General features: G+C 43.2%; 1 protein-coding gene across 1 annotated transcript in view; it reads right to left on the bottom strand.

The window, feature by feature from the left end:
* Window positions 1–1,272, bottom strand: part of PALM2AKAP2 (PALM2 and AKAP2 fusion) — a 524,781-nt gene extending 523,509 nt beyond the window's left edge. The window contains exon 1 of the mRNA XM_053566186.1: window positions 1,233–1,272. The gene's annotated coding sequence lies outside the window, so the exon portion shown is untranslated. The remainder of the gene's footprint in view (window positions 1–1,232) is intronic.
* Window positions 1,273–14,958: the final 13,686 nt, after the last annotated feature.

Here is a 14,958-nt window from a genome sequence, read left to right on the forward strand (position 1 = left end):
TTCCAATTTAAAAAGCCCTACAGAAGTGATAGAAATATTATTGGATCCTCTCAAAAACACTTAAAAGTGAGTAAGGAATATCTTTGACTTCGTGGGAGAAGTAGGGAAACTGAGGCTCAGAGACATTATGTTACCGGTATAGGAACTCAGCAGCACCGACAGAGTCCAGGCAGGGCCTGAAATCCATGACCCCTCACTCCTAAAATGCCACACCCCCTCTCCTTGTGCTTTGGCAGCCTTGTCTGGGAGGATTAAATGACATCTACATCATTAGATGTGCAGAAGGACAAAGGCTGCATTTAGGGTTTATTGGGCTTGGCATGAAAGTCCTGATATCTGAAAACATGACATGATTTCTAACTTTAAGTATAATTTCATACGGCCTCAGTGTCAGGGAGCATCTGTGGGAAAAGAACAAGAGGACGCGAAGCTGACCAGGAGAGTGGACCGGTTGGCTGTCACCGTCAGCGTGGCCCTGCTGCGGCAGCCGCCTGAAAGAGTGACCAAAAAGCAATGCGGGGATGCAAAAACAGAGAGGAGACCTAGATGGGACCCCCTCGGAACCCCCTCCTGCGTCCGTCCTGGTGAACGCCTCTCCCCGCCCCTCCCTTGCCCTGCCCACAGTGCCAAACGTTGTAATTGAACCCCTCGCTGCCGCTGGCACGTTTCTCTCTCCTCTCTCCATTACCCCAGGAACAAATCAATTCTTTTGGGTCCTCTGATGGTTTCTAGTAGCCAGGTCGTTGCAGCCCTGGCTCATATTACCCACTGACTCATCATCCTTCCATTACACGCTTCACACCGAACCACGTTTGCTCCCCATCCGCAGTGACACCTCCCCCCCCACCCCGCCTTTTTTTCTAACTGCAGTCCAGTAATGCTGACACGGTTAGGGATCGGAGGTAGTGGCCATTGCAGCCAATGCCCGGAGAAGCGAGGCAGAAGGTTGGGGCAGGGATGGGGAAGCCTAGACCGTGCCTTGCTCCGCAAGCACGTCATCCCACTCTGCAGGCCCTTTTGGCCAAGGGGCAGCCGCACGAGACCACTCCAGCCCGGCTGCCACCCCCTGCCCCTGCCACCAGCGCGGCTGCTGCTATAGAAACGCCCAGCATACACACTGGGCTGAAATTAAACACCCATCCTGGACCAGACCCGAGCCGGAGCCGCCTGCCGCCGCAGTCGCCATGGCAACATGCCGAGGGCAGCCAGTGGCGCGGCGCTGGGATACTCACTCCGTGGCGGGGCTCGGCGGCCGGGCGCGCTGCTGCGGGGCTCGCTGGCGCTGCTTGCCTGTGCCGAGCCGCGCGCGAGGTGGAGCTGGCAGTCGTCTCCCTCCCCGCCCGCACCCCTCCTCCCTGGAGGGCAGAAAGGGAACGCTCAGGCTCTCTCGCTCCCAGCCTGCGAGTAAAACGGGAAGCAATTGGATAGTGTTGCTCGCCGGGCGCTAGACAAGCCACTCCACGGAAGGGTTTCGGGGAGGACCCGCGCTGGCAGCTGCGCGCCGGGGCGATGTGGCCACCAGCGCTCAGAGCCCCCAAGGCACCAGGTGCGCCGGCGGCTCCCCTGGGACTCACGGCGGGAGGGGGAAAGGGGAGGCTGCGGCGGGTGGCGCAGCCCAGAGGCCATAGGGAAATGGTTGAGTCATTGGCAAGGTGGAAGCTCTTGGCGTTTGGAAGTTGCAAGAAGCGTCTGGCCTGTGCAAATAGCAAGGACTGCCCCCAGTGGGCTGGGCATGGGTTCCGAAACGCCATTGTGCCAGCCCAGCCGGCGTGGGTCTCAGTTTCCCCGAAGAGAACTCCGGCTGCGTTGCGGCGCCTCAATGCGGTGTTTCGCCACTTTGGCGACCCCACGCCCTTTTTACCGTTTCAGTCGGTATTCTGCGTATTACTGCCTGCCAAGAAGACGTTGTCCGGTGATACCTTCCCTGGTCTGACCTTTGAAAACAATAGATATATTGTATACGGTCTTCCAAATTACCACTGCTCCACCCAACGGCCATAAGGCCCCTGGGGTATACATTTCCCTGCCTCCAGCCCCTCTGAGAATCCTCCACCCCTGACGGTTTCCAGAACGGGGACCTGGTTCCCGTCCAGGTGTTCTGCGCCCGCTGCAATGAAGCGTAGCCCGGTCAGCTTTAGGCTTTCCTTGGGTCTTTCGCCCAGGTCCCCAGCAAGTCTGTCTGCTGGGTGCTGAGGATGCAGCGCAGAACACAGGCATAGCCATCACACTTCCCGCTCCGGAGGAGCTCGCAGGTTAAAGCATAAAGGCAATGCACAGAAATAAAAAATATATATGTATCATTGCAGGCTGAAAATATTGCTATAAAAAACAATAAGTAAAAATGATCAGATACTGAGATGAATGTTCCAAAATTAATTTGTGGTGGTGATCGTGCAATTCTGTGAATAAAATTTTAAGGCCTACGAAGTATATCTTTATAAAATTGGGTTTTTTTTAATTTACCCCAATTTATGGAGAATAAAAAAGGAAGTGGACCTGCTTGGGTAGGTTGCTCAGGGAAGGCTTTCCTGAGAAACTGGCTAAGAGAGCAGAGGCCACATGAGTGAAGGGGAGGGCATTCCTGCCTGGTGGCTCTAGTTGGGAAAGAGCAGGACACATCAGGGGCTGGAAGGAAACCAGAGCAAACTGTGCCTAGTGGATTCATGCCCCCTCCCTTCCCCTGGAGAGTAAGCCACAAAGTCAAGCCCATTCACAGAGCTGTGGAAGGAGATTCTGGATCAACTGCAGGTTTCCCTTCACAGAGAATCTAGAACTCTCCCTCAAACCACGTCCTGGTCCATCCTATCTTTATACTCTTGCCTTCATAGTCTTGAGGGGGTTGTGCATGCTCACCATCTCCACATCCTCTCTTCCTATCTGCTCTCTGTAGTGTGCAGCATTAAGTTCAGGTGTGGGTAATTAAGAGGATTAAACAGCTTTTCTACCTCTTAAACAGTTTAGAGATAATCACTCCTGGGTCAGGTTAGTGGCTTTGCTCCTTAAAGAACAAAAAGACACAGGCTTCTTCAAAATACTGCTCTATCATATGTGGTCTCCCTTCCTAAAGTCACTTCATGGTCCAAGTTGACTGCTGCAGCTCCAGCCATCATGTCTGTGTTCCAGTCATCAAGAAGAGGCAAAGAAAGCATGCCAGCTGTCTCCTAAGGAAGGCTCCAGAAGCTGCCTCAGGACACTTCCACTTATATCTCTTTGGCCAGAACTTGTTCACCTGGTTATCTGTATGGTCATGAGTCTACCCAAACATAGAGGGCTTCACTTCCGTGAAAGAGGGACTGGAAGTGAGTGCTGGGGAACAAGCAGCAATCGTTGCCTTCCTCCTTGATGCTTCGCATTCAGGCTTCTGTCTCCCACATGCAACTGACAATGTGCACTATAAAGTCCAGTGCAGAATGCAGTGGGCCTGTCTCAGTCCTCTTGTGTGATTTATACCCAGTGTTTGACATTTTGACCTGCCTCTTTTAGTTTTTGTTTTACTTCAAGTTGGCTTTATTGAGGCATAATTTACACGCAGTAGAATTCACCCTTTTTAGGTCCACAAGTCTGTAAGTGTAGATACATTGTACAGCCATGCAGCCACCATAGTCAAGATACATTACCATCACCCCGAACAGTTCAACAATTCAACAGTTGCCAGTTTCTGGCAACCACTGATCTGACTTCTGTCCTGATGGTTTCGCTTTTTTCCAGAATGTCAGAAAAATGGAATCAGACAATATTTAGCCCTTTGTGTTTGGTTTCTTTCACTTTCCAAACTCCTTTGAGATCCATGTTGTGTTTCTATAGGTAGGGCCTTCTTTTTTCATTGCTGAGTAGGATTCCATCATATAGATGTACCACGATTTCTTTATCCATTCACCATTTGATGGATATATAAGTTGTTTCCAGTTTGTGGCAAGTACAAAATAAAAGTGATATAAGTTCATGTACAGATCTTTTTAGGAATAAATGTTTTCATTTTTTTTGAAATAAATACTTAGGGTCATTCCTTACAGTTTAAAACACCGTCTTCTGTGACACTACAATACCACAAGTCCAGCTACCCTCTCTGCCTGCTACTTGTCTCTTAAATCTCGGTGTTCTGTGGGATCCTAGCCTCAACTCTTTCCACTTCTTACCCTTCTTGAAAAATTCCATCTACTTCTATAGCTTTATTTAACCACCTATATGGTGCTGACTTCCAAAAGTAAGTCCGTAGCTCATATTGATTCCCTAATGTTTGAAACTGAATATCCAAAGGCCATTGTAACATCTTCACAAATATTTCAAACCCAATATGCCCAAGATTCACTCATCATTGTCACCTTTAAACCTCCTCATAAGGCTTTGTCACAGCCCATCCTGATAACAAAAAGGCTATGAGGGGCCTCACAGAAACCTGGGCATCTGCCCTGATTCCCCACTATGCTGAGCTCCCATATTCAGTCAATCAACAAGACTTATCCAGGCAATCTCCTGGATAGCCATGGAGCCCATTCACTTCTGTCCAACCCCACTGCTATTGCTAAAACAGCCTCCGTCTTGGCCTCCTCACCTCTAGTCACATTCTATACCAACACATCAATCCTGCAACCAGAGCAATCTTCCAATGACACAAATCTAAGCACATCATCCCCTTGCCTGCACCCTTCCAATGGTTATTTCTTAACTTTAAGATAAAGATCAAATTGATTGTAGCTACATCCTACATTTTTTAGAGTTGGTAGACTATTATAATTTTTAAATGCAATAAAAAATAAGAATAAATTTCTTAAGAATAATAAATACATCTTCTGCTATGTTAACTATAGGAAAAAATCACAGGCCTTAGGGTCAAACAGATTTTTGTTAAAACTCCAGCTCTTTATTGATAAGCTTTGCGATCTTTGACCCATTACTTAAGTATCAGGTTTACTCACCTATAAAATGAGGCTAGTATTACCTATCTTTAGAGGTTTTAAAAATTAAATATAATATGTATTAAGTGCATATCACTTAACAAATAGTAGCTCTAATAAGCACCAAAGTCTCCAACCTCCCAACCTGAAAACGAATGTGCTGCCTCTCAGACAAAACCCCCAGGATTGTATATAAGTAGAATGTATGAAATTTGGAACAGGAATTCTTAAATTGGGAACCACAGGTGGGATTTAGGGACCTGAGATTATAGCAGAACTATGGCTTGGGGAGTGTCAAGGATAGAGAATGGGGGTCGTACCTCCCGTCAGGATCTCAGCGTTGCCCGATTCAAACCAAAGCACCTCATAAACCTGCGTAGAAAGCAATAGAAAGACTATGCATGAGAGAGATCTAAATATAACTAGATCTAACACTTAGTATGTTTTAAATTGTTTTCTTGTTTATTAAAAATACAAACATAATGAGAAGGGGCTAGAGAAAATTAGGAAAAGTGTTACTTCAGGCAGCAACAGCTACAAGTGTTGCAAATAAGCACAGGTCAAGAACCACCACCAAAACGTCACAGCGAAGGTAGACACAGCCCTACCTGTCACAGAAGCTCCTGAGAACATCAAGGGTGATGACGGTTAGCACCTGTGTTTAAGACTAAATAGGCTTTCAAAATTTTCTATTCAGATGAAGCTTTTAATCTGGTTTTAATTTAATTAGGTTTCTATTTTGGCTGGGCTAAAATGTAGTTGTTGGAAACATGTATTCAGAGTTCACATGACACTCTGGTTCCTTGTCAGTACTGAATGAATGGAGATATTACTATAATTTTAAATGTTTAGGTGGGGCTCGGTGGTTCACACCTGTAATCCTAAAACTCTGCCAGGCTGAGGTGAGAGGATCACTTGATCTCAGGAGTTTGAGATTAGCCTGAGCAAGGGCAAGATCCCATCAAGGAAAGAAGGAAAGAAGGAAGGAAGGAAGGAAGGGAGAGAAGAAGAGGGAAGAGGAGGGAAAGAGAGGAGAGGGGTTTGGAGGGAGGAAGGAAGGAAGAAAGAATACGACAGGCATCTGGTGCACACCTGTAGTCCTAGTTACTCAGGAGGCTAAGGCAAGAGGGCAGGAGGGTCACTTGAGCCCAAGAGTTTGAGGTTGCAGTGAGCTATGATGACCGCACTGCACTCCACCTGGGGGGACACGTGTTATGTCAAAAAAAAAAAAGTCTACATGGAGTGAATAAAAGCAAGCATCATCACTATCAAGTTCAACACTGCATTCTAATATGTTAACAAATTAAAAGTAAGTCATTGGATTGATAATTAAAATAATAACACAAGCAGTCATCTCATCCACTTGGCATTACTGGATTTCAATTGTGCTCCTACAATGTAAAGTATTACGTCCTATGGCGCTTTCTGTACTTTTTGTATTTTATAATATGCACTGCTTTACCTTTTGGTATTACCATGTAAATAATATTACTGTTAGAAACATGTAAGAGAGAAACATCCCTAACTGAAGCTAGGTGGTTATTTGTCTAAAGCTGTACATACGGCAGTGGCAGTGGGAATGGGGTGAGATTGGTAATTAAATAATTTACAGTTTTTCTGCTCTGCAGATTTCTCACTTAGCTATGGGGCTGGAGCTAATATCATGGAGCCACTATGAACCTCCGTGTTTTAATCTTCTTCTACCACTAATAAGTTCTCTCTGAAATATATCACCTCAAATAGTTTCTTGTAATTCTACTGATGCTGGGTAAAAGTAGCCTATCGATGAGGACAGGAAGGATGGTGGGAAAATGCAAATACTCTTTTATTTGATTAAACCTGGGCGAAGTTGATCTCTCTACTGCATGGTCTTTCTATTGATTTCTATGCAGGTTTATGAGGCGCTTAGACCAGATACAAATAGCAATGGCTTCCAGTTCATGGATGGTTCTTGGGATCATAGTCAATTGATCCTGGGAAGGATTCTCAGGCTTACTTAGTTCAACTGCCAACACAGATTTCTACAACTGACCTATGATCATCCTTCTTGTTGAACTTGTTGAAGCACACTTATTGTTTTCTTCTAGCTCAGAAAGCTGAAAAGACCTATTTGTTTTTTGTTTTTAGAATTCACTCACCCACCCACAAAATGACGTATGTGTTCAGAACAGCCCATGATTATGTGTGTACAGATGTAGCAAGAACATTTATTTCACCACTGCCAAGTCTGACCTATGATGGAAGATGAACAATGACCTCTCAGAGATAATCCAGTGACACCATGGACTCAGCAAGGGGACTTTGCTGAGAAAAATATCTACTCCTTAGCCACACACTAGAAACGGTGTCAGTACCACTCAGATGAGCTGCACATTGGTTAAGCTGAGAGTCAGAAGACATTGATGAAATTGAATTGATAGAAGCCTATTAAAACTTAATTTAGTATAATCCTATCAGCTCTGCTATGCTGAATGAAAAGAGAGAAGCTATTTAGTTGCTTGGTGGCATCGCTTTAAAGGGAGGGTTGTGTATATCATCATTAAATACTCGCATCTTCTAATACAATATTAAATGTCAGTATAGAAAGCAATTCTGGCTAAGAATTCTCAATTATTCTCAATTATTTTAGAAGGGAATAATATAAGAGCAATTTAAAACAATGTATCCCCTTCTGAGAGTGGGAAATCTTGGTTTTTTCTTGATGCAGAACATTATTTTGCTCCAGGAAAAAATGTGAGTAGAACATCTTTTACAAATATGATCAAGTACCCACAAGAATGTAAGCCCTGTGGTGCAGGGATTCATTTTTCTGATCTATACATGTCCTCTACAACAGCAGCTAGCACATAGTAGGATCTCAGTCAATATTGGTTGAATAAAATAAGGAAAAAATTCCTCTTGAGTAAGACACCAAGAAGTTATACTTTCTTGGACATGTCTTGAATCAGATGGAAGTTTTTACGGTTTGGTGGTTTCTGTAGAAATGTTTCTTGCTCTAAGTACCTTCTGTGTCTGTGTAGTAATATTTGTTTGTGTGTATATGTTGCTATCTAAGGGATCAGAAAGATGACCAACACACACACACGAGCACACACACAAGATATACAGGAAAAGTGTGCAAATCTGTCTTCTCTTCCTTTAATGCCAAAGAAAATAATGAAAAGGAAGAATACACTTGAGGAAATACAACCTGGTCTAGATGGTCAATGTTCCACCTATGGCATTAATACTCAATTAATCTAGACCTTGAGGATATATTTAGGACCAAGTATTATGTTGCATGTCTTTCAGAATTCTGCAGGATCAAATCATATTCCTGTAGGTGAGGGGGTGAGGAGGGGCTCAGGTCTGCTGACTTCACTTGCCCCTTAGTTAAGTTTCTGCATTGCAGGGCAGCTGGTGAAGGAAGTACATGGTCCTACTCTCAGTTATCCTGGGAATGGGTCAGTCTTATGGTAGGAAATCTGAACTGCAGAAGGGATATTAACATGGGGTTAAAGTAAAAAGCATATCAGGGCCTGTAGTAGGAACCAGAACTGCAACGATGCATAAGACGTGGTGTCTTGCTTAAGGAGCTCAAGGTCTAGTGGGGAAAGACATGTGTATAATCAAAATTACAAAACAAGGTTGTAAGTGATGCAAAGGTGTGGGTGAGTAGAGAAATAGGAAAAGCTTACTGGAGGTGCTGAGGCCTAGGCTGTGTCTTTGAGAACGAATAGCCTTTAATCAGAGGAGAGACAGAAATGTGTGTGTGTGTGTGTGTGTGTGTGCACACGCACACACATGAAGGCACTCTGGCATGCCTTTGTGTGCCTGTGTGTCCAAGAATTTGGAAAACAAGCAGTGAATATTTTCCAGGAAGACAGACCAGCAAAATCAAAGACCATGAAACAAGAATCAGTAGGATGAAGACTACATATTTTAAGCATTTGCCTTTGCCGGAGTATGAGGCACAGAGAAGTACCACAGTCTTAACTCAATTCCAGTGGTGCCATTTACATGCAATACAGTGTGATGGTGCCCCCTGGGGTTGTACAGTACAGGGGTCTTTAGGAAGTGCGTAAAGATGAGGCTGGCAATGAAACCTCATGCCCTGCAATGGGGAAGTTTAACTAAGGGGCAACTGAAGTCAGCAAATGCAACACCCCTCTTCACCCCAAAATCACATACAGACCATCATAACCCAAGACACAGTCTTAGTTCACAATTTCTATTTCCTTGAACATTTCGAAACACAAATGGAACAAATAGAATCACGTTCCATGATTGACATAGCTGCTTTTATCTGGAATCACAATTTATGTTCTATCATTTTTCAAACTAGTTTAGATTTTTCTCCCCTCTGGGAAATTAGAACAGTATATTGTGATGTTGGAGAGGGGAGGTATTACTTGGAGGCTAGACCTCATTGGATGTCTCACTGAGCTGTGTGCTGTGGCTCTCCTGTCACTCTAGCAAGGTTTTGACATTCAGTGTAGAGGTTGGATTTAGGGTGCACAAGATGGGAGGCAGGAAAGTTAGTTATAGGGCTGCTGGGATAGTTTAGACCAGCAATGATGAGATTAGGGCAGCGGGAGTTGGCAGGGAAAGGAAGGAGAGTGGAGGAAAATGCCAGACTCGGAATGTGCGGGTGAGGGAAAGGCATGAAGCCCGGTTCTCACGGCTCGAATGAAAGGCAGTGGCACCACGGGAGCCAGAGTGTAACAGAGAGCAGGTGCCACTAGAGGATTCTGACCTCAGCAAATGGCATTGTCCTTTCCTTGGGGACTGGGACCACTTTGTTTGTGTTCTACACATCACCTATGAAATACATTAAGCTGCTTGCAATAGAGCTGTGAAATGAGGAGGGAGATAAGAAATGATGTTGGCAGTACCGATTGAACTTGAGACTCTATACTGTGCTCATTTGGAGAGCTGAGGAAGTATCAGAGGGCTTGGGGGAAAATAAGTGACACAACTGATTATTCACAAGTTGTATTTTGGGTTATAGGTTAATCTAGAGAACTAGCTAGAAATTATTCCCTCATTGGGAATACTTTTGTTTTCCAGAAGCAAACCTTCTGTGATTAGAAAGATCAGTAAATTAGGCTGGACATTCTCCTGGCTACCAGTTGCCCCTTTCCTCATTATACCTCCATTCTCAGATACAACTTTTAAGTGTCTTCCTTTGAACCAAGTAAACTATCCTGACCTTTCCTTCCTGTCTCCTCTGCCAGTGGCCCACCTTCATTAACACACCCAGAATTCCTCTCTCGGCCAATATCATGATATCATTATCACATCACTGACTCAAATGCCCACATGAATGCCATAGGCAAATCCTTTCTCCAAGTTCTTTGGCCTTCTTAACCCCCAACAGTTCACTGTTATTCCACTCAAGCCAACTACTCCCATCAGATTTCACATTCAAATGCCAAATATGAACATGACCTACTTTTAAAGAAAGGATAAGTAACAGTCTTGTTTTGCTTTCTCATATTTCTAGAATCCATGTTCTTCAATATCCACTTTTTTCCTCTCTACTCCTACAAACTCACTGCAACATGAAAATAGCAGGGAATACTCGTGGGTTGAGGAGAAAACCTTGGGAAAGAGGCTATGTGGTGCCATCTCCACACACTTCTCCCCAAAGCCGCACTTGACATGTGAACGGCCCCTGGGGACACAGGTTTGGGGAGCAGAAGCTGATGGGAGAGATGAGGCCAGGAAAAGAACGTTCCCTTGCTTCCCAGATGCTGTATCCTTGAACTCTCAGACTGTTTCGTGGGAATGGATGTACAGCCTGACCTCTTCCTAATGAGAGAGAGAGAGAGCATGTTGCCACCTACACCTCCAGTGTTTTCCCAATGAGGCTGACACAAATGCAGATCTGGGCAGTGAACCCAGTAGGTGAGAAGGTCCACATTGGGGTCAGGCTAAAGTGCTGTAGCCCACAGAGAATGAGTGTCCAAACCATTTTGAAATAGGGTAATTTTTTTTAGAGCCTTCCCACCCCTTTTCCATCCCCTGTGTCATTTTCTCTGACCTTACCCCTACTTTAGCCCAGGATAGTCTTACATGAGTTTTGCAAACTCAGCATACAGACTCCAGGCATCTCTTTAAAATGAGTAAATTGGGCCAGGCAGAGGAACAATAGGAAATGGTAGGGTCTGTGACGAACCAGAAGCATAATACACCAGGTAAAGGGGGTGCCCTCTACTCAGCCCAGCCAGCTACCACCATGTAGGAATATACAGAGATATGGGATATCCAGATCTCCTGAACTTTTTATAGGAAAACAAGAAAAATACTTTTATGTAAAATCTTCCCCACCCCCACCCCCAAAAAATGATAAATAAGTAACTAAAAAGTTTAAAATAACCTTGTAGATCCTGTGGTCATATTTGGTGTACACCCTCTATCTTAAGGGACCAGCTGGGATGGATTTGAATTTCACCAACCACATCAATGTCCTGCAGCTTTCCTGCACAGTCACATGGTTTATTCTATGGCTGTTTAGTGATAGAGTTGGGAGTAAGGGCAAGGTCTGGGCTTCTTAAAAGGGTGCTAGTTGTTAGGATCATGGGTTTCAGACCAAGCCATTCTCTGGGCTATAAGCAGGTGAGTGGAAAGAAGGGGAATGAGGTACTTCTCACAAAACTCCTGGTGGCAGAAGTCCCTGCAGCTTCTCCCCTGGGAGATGAGTGGCTGGAAGGCTGCTCTGTTGACTGTAGGTAATGTATGAGACGGTAATTAGAAGCCGCCTTGTCCCAATGGTCAGATCTCTGCCTAGAATGACAATTCTGTTTTCTGAGTTGTTTTTGAGGCCTCCCAAGGATGCTTCCCCACTCCCCAAGCTCCTGCCTCAACATGTGGTTCCACCTAACATTATAGAAATATGTTTTTCTCCCAGGTACTCTTTGTTTTTTTTTATTACATCATACCTGTGTACATTGATATGATCATGGGGCATCATTTACAGACCATTTACCAAGTTTCACATATACCCTTCTAAGATGCACTGCTGGTGTAATCCCACCAATCCCCTTCCCTCTACCCACCTCCCCCCTCCCTCCCCTCCCTTTCCCCTTTCCCCCTATTCTTAGGTTGTAACTGGGTTATATCTTTCATGTGCAAACCCTAAATTAGTTTCATAGTAGGTCTGAGTACATTGGGTACTTTTTTTTCCATTCTTGAGATACTTTACTAAGAATATGTTCCAGCTCCATCCATGTAAACATAAAAGAGGTAAAGTCTCCATCTTTCTTTAAGGCTGCATAATATTCCATGGTGTACATGTACCACAATTTATTAATCCATTCATGGATCGATGGGCACTTGGGCTTCTTCCATGACTTAGCAATTATGAATTGAGCTACAATAAACATTCTGGTACAAATATCTTTGTTATGATGTGCTTTTTGGTCTTCTGGGTATATGCCCAGTAGAGGGATTACAGGATTGAATGGCAGATCTATTTTTAGATCTCTAAGTGTTCTCCATATCTCTTTCCAAAAGGCATGTATTAATTTGCATTCCCACCAGCAGTGCAAAAGTGTTCCCTTTTCTCCACATCCGCGCCAACATATCTGGTCTTGGGATTTTGTGATATAGGCTAGTCTCACTGGAGTTAGATGGTATCTCAAAGTAGTTTTGATTTGCATTTCTCTGATGATTAAAGATGATGAGCATTTTTTCATATGTCTGAAGGCCGCGCACCTGTCTTCTTCAGAGAAGTTTCTCTTCAAATCCCTTGCCCAGCCTGCGATGGGATCCCTTGTTCTATTCTTGCTAATGTGTTTGAGTTCTCTGTGGATTCTGGTTATTAAACCTTTCTCAGAGACATAACCTGCAAATATGTTCTCCCATTCTGAGGGCTGTTTGCTTGCTTTACTTACTGTGTTCTTGGCTGTGCAGAAGCTTTTAAGTTTGATCAAGTCCCAGTAGTGTATTTTTGAAGCTGCTTCAATTGCCCGGGGGGTCCTCCTCATAAAATACTCGCCCAGCCCGATTTTTTCAAGGGTTTTCCCTGCACTCTCCTCTAGTATTTTTATAGTTTCATGTCTTAAGTTTAAATCTTTGATCCAGTGAGAGTCTATCTTAGTTAATGGTGAAAGGTGTGGGTCCAGTTTCAGTCTTCTACAGGTTGCCAGCCAGTTCACCCAGCACCATTTGTTAAATAGGGAATCTTTTCCCCACTGAATGTTTTTAATTGGCTTGTCAAAGATTAAATAACGGTAAGTAGCTGGGTTCATCTCTTGGTTCTCTATTCTGTTCCAGACATCTACTTGTCTGTTTTTGTGCCAATACCATGCTGTTTTGATCACTATTGATTTGTAGTATAGTCTGAGATCTGGTAACGTAATTCCTCCTGCTTTGTTTTTATTTCTGAGTAATGTCTTGGCTATTCGAGGTTTTTTCTGATTCCATATAAAACGAAGTATTGTTTTTTCAAGATCTTTAAAGTATGACAGTGGAACTTTAATAGGGATTGCATTGAAATTATATATTGCTTTGGGTAGTATAGACATTTTAACAATATTGATTCTTCCCAGCCATGAGCATAGTATGTTTTTCCATTTGTTAATATTTTCATCTACTTCTTTTCTTAGAGTTTCATAGTTCTCTTTATAGAGATCTTTCACGTCCTTTGTTAGATAAATTCCCAAATATTTCATCTTCTTTGGCACTACTGTGAATGGGATAGAGTCCTTAACTGTTTTTTCAACTTGACTGTTGTTGGTATATATAAAGGCTACCGATTTATGAATGTTGATTTTGTAACCTGAGACACAGCTGTATTCCTTGATCACTTCTAAAAGTTTTGTAGTAGAGTCCCTAGTGTTTTCCAGATATACTATCATATCATCTGCGAAGAGCGAAAGTTTGATCTCTTCTGACCCTATATGGATACCCTTGATCGCCTTTTCTTCCCTAATTGCAGTGGCTAAAACTTCCATTACAATGTTAAAAAGCAATGGAGACAATGGGCAGCCTTGTCTGGTTCCTGATCTGAGTGGAAATGATTCTAATTTAACTCCATTCAATATGATATTGGCTGTGGGTTTGCTGTAGATGGCCTCTATCAGTTTAAGAAATGTCCCTTCTAAACCGATTTTCTTGAGTGTTCTGATCATGAAGGGATGCTGGATATTATCAAAAGCTTTTTCTGCATCGATTGAGAGAATCATATGGTCTTTGTTTTTTAATTTGTTTATGTGCTGGATTACATTTATAGATTTATGTATATTGAACCAGCCTTGAGATCCTGGGATAAAACCGACTTGGTCATGATGTATAATTTGTTCAATGTGTTGCTGGATTCTGTTTGTTAGGATCTTGTTGAATATTTTTACATCTATATTCATTAGTGATATCGGTCTATAATTTTCTTTTCTTGTTGGGTCTTTTCCTGGTTTGGGGATCAGGGTGATGTTTGCTTCACAGAACATGTTGGTTAGTCTTCCTTCTTTTTCTACCTTTTGGAACAGGTTGAGTAATATAGGTACTAATTCCTCTTTAAAGGTTTGGTAGAATCCAGACGTGAAACCATCTGGTCCCGGGCTTTTTTTTTTAGGGAGGTTTTGTATGGTTGATGCTATTTCCGAACTTGATATGGGCTTGTTCAACATTTCCACTTGATTCTAGCTAAGTCTTTGAAGGTGACGTGCTTCCAAGTATTGGTCAATTTCCTTCAGATTTTCATATTTCTGAGAATAAAGTTTCTTGTAATATTCATTAAGGATTTTTTTCGATTTCTGAGGAGTCTGTTATTTCATCTTTGTTGTTTCTGATTGATGAGATTAGAGATTTTACTCTTTTTTTCCTGATTAGGTTGGCCAAAGGTTTATCTATTTTATTGACCTTTTCGAAAAACCAGCTTTTTGATTTATTGATCTGTTGTATTATTCTTTTGTTTTCAATTTCATTTAGTTCTGCTCTAATTTTGGTTATTTCTTTTCTTCTACTGGGTTTGGGGTTGGAATGTTCTTCATTTTCCAGTTGCTTGAGATGTCTCATTAAGTTGTTAACTTCTTCTCTTTCCGTTCTCTTGAGGAAGGCTTGTAGTGCTATAAATTTCCCT

Source organism: Nycticebus coucang, chromosome 2 (assembly GCF_027406575.1).
Source record: "Nycticebus coucang isolate mNycCou1 chromosome 2, mNycCou1.pri, whole genome shotgun sequence".
NCBI lineage: Eukaryota > Metazoa > Chordata > Mammalia > Primates > Lorisidae > Nycticebus > Nycticebus coucang.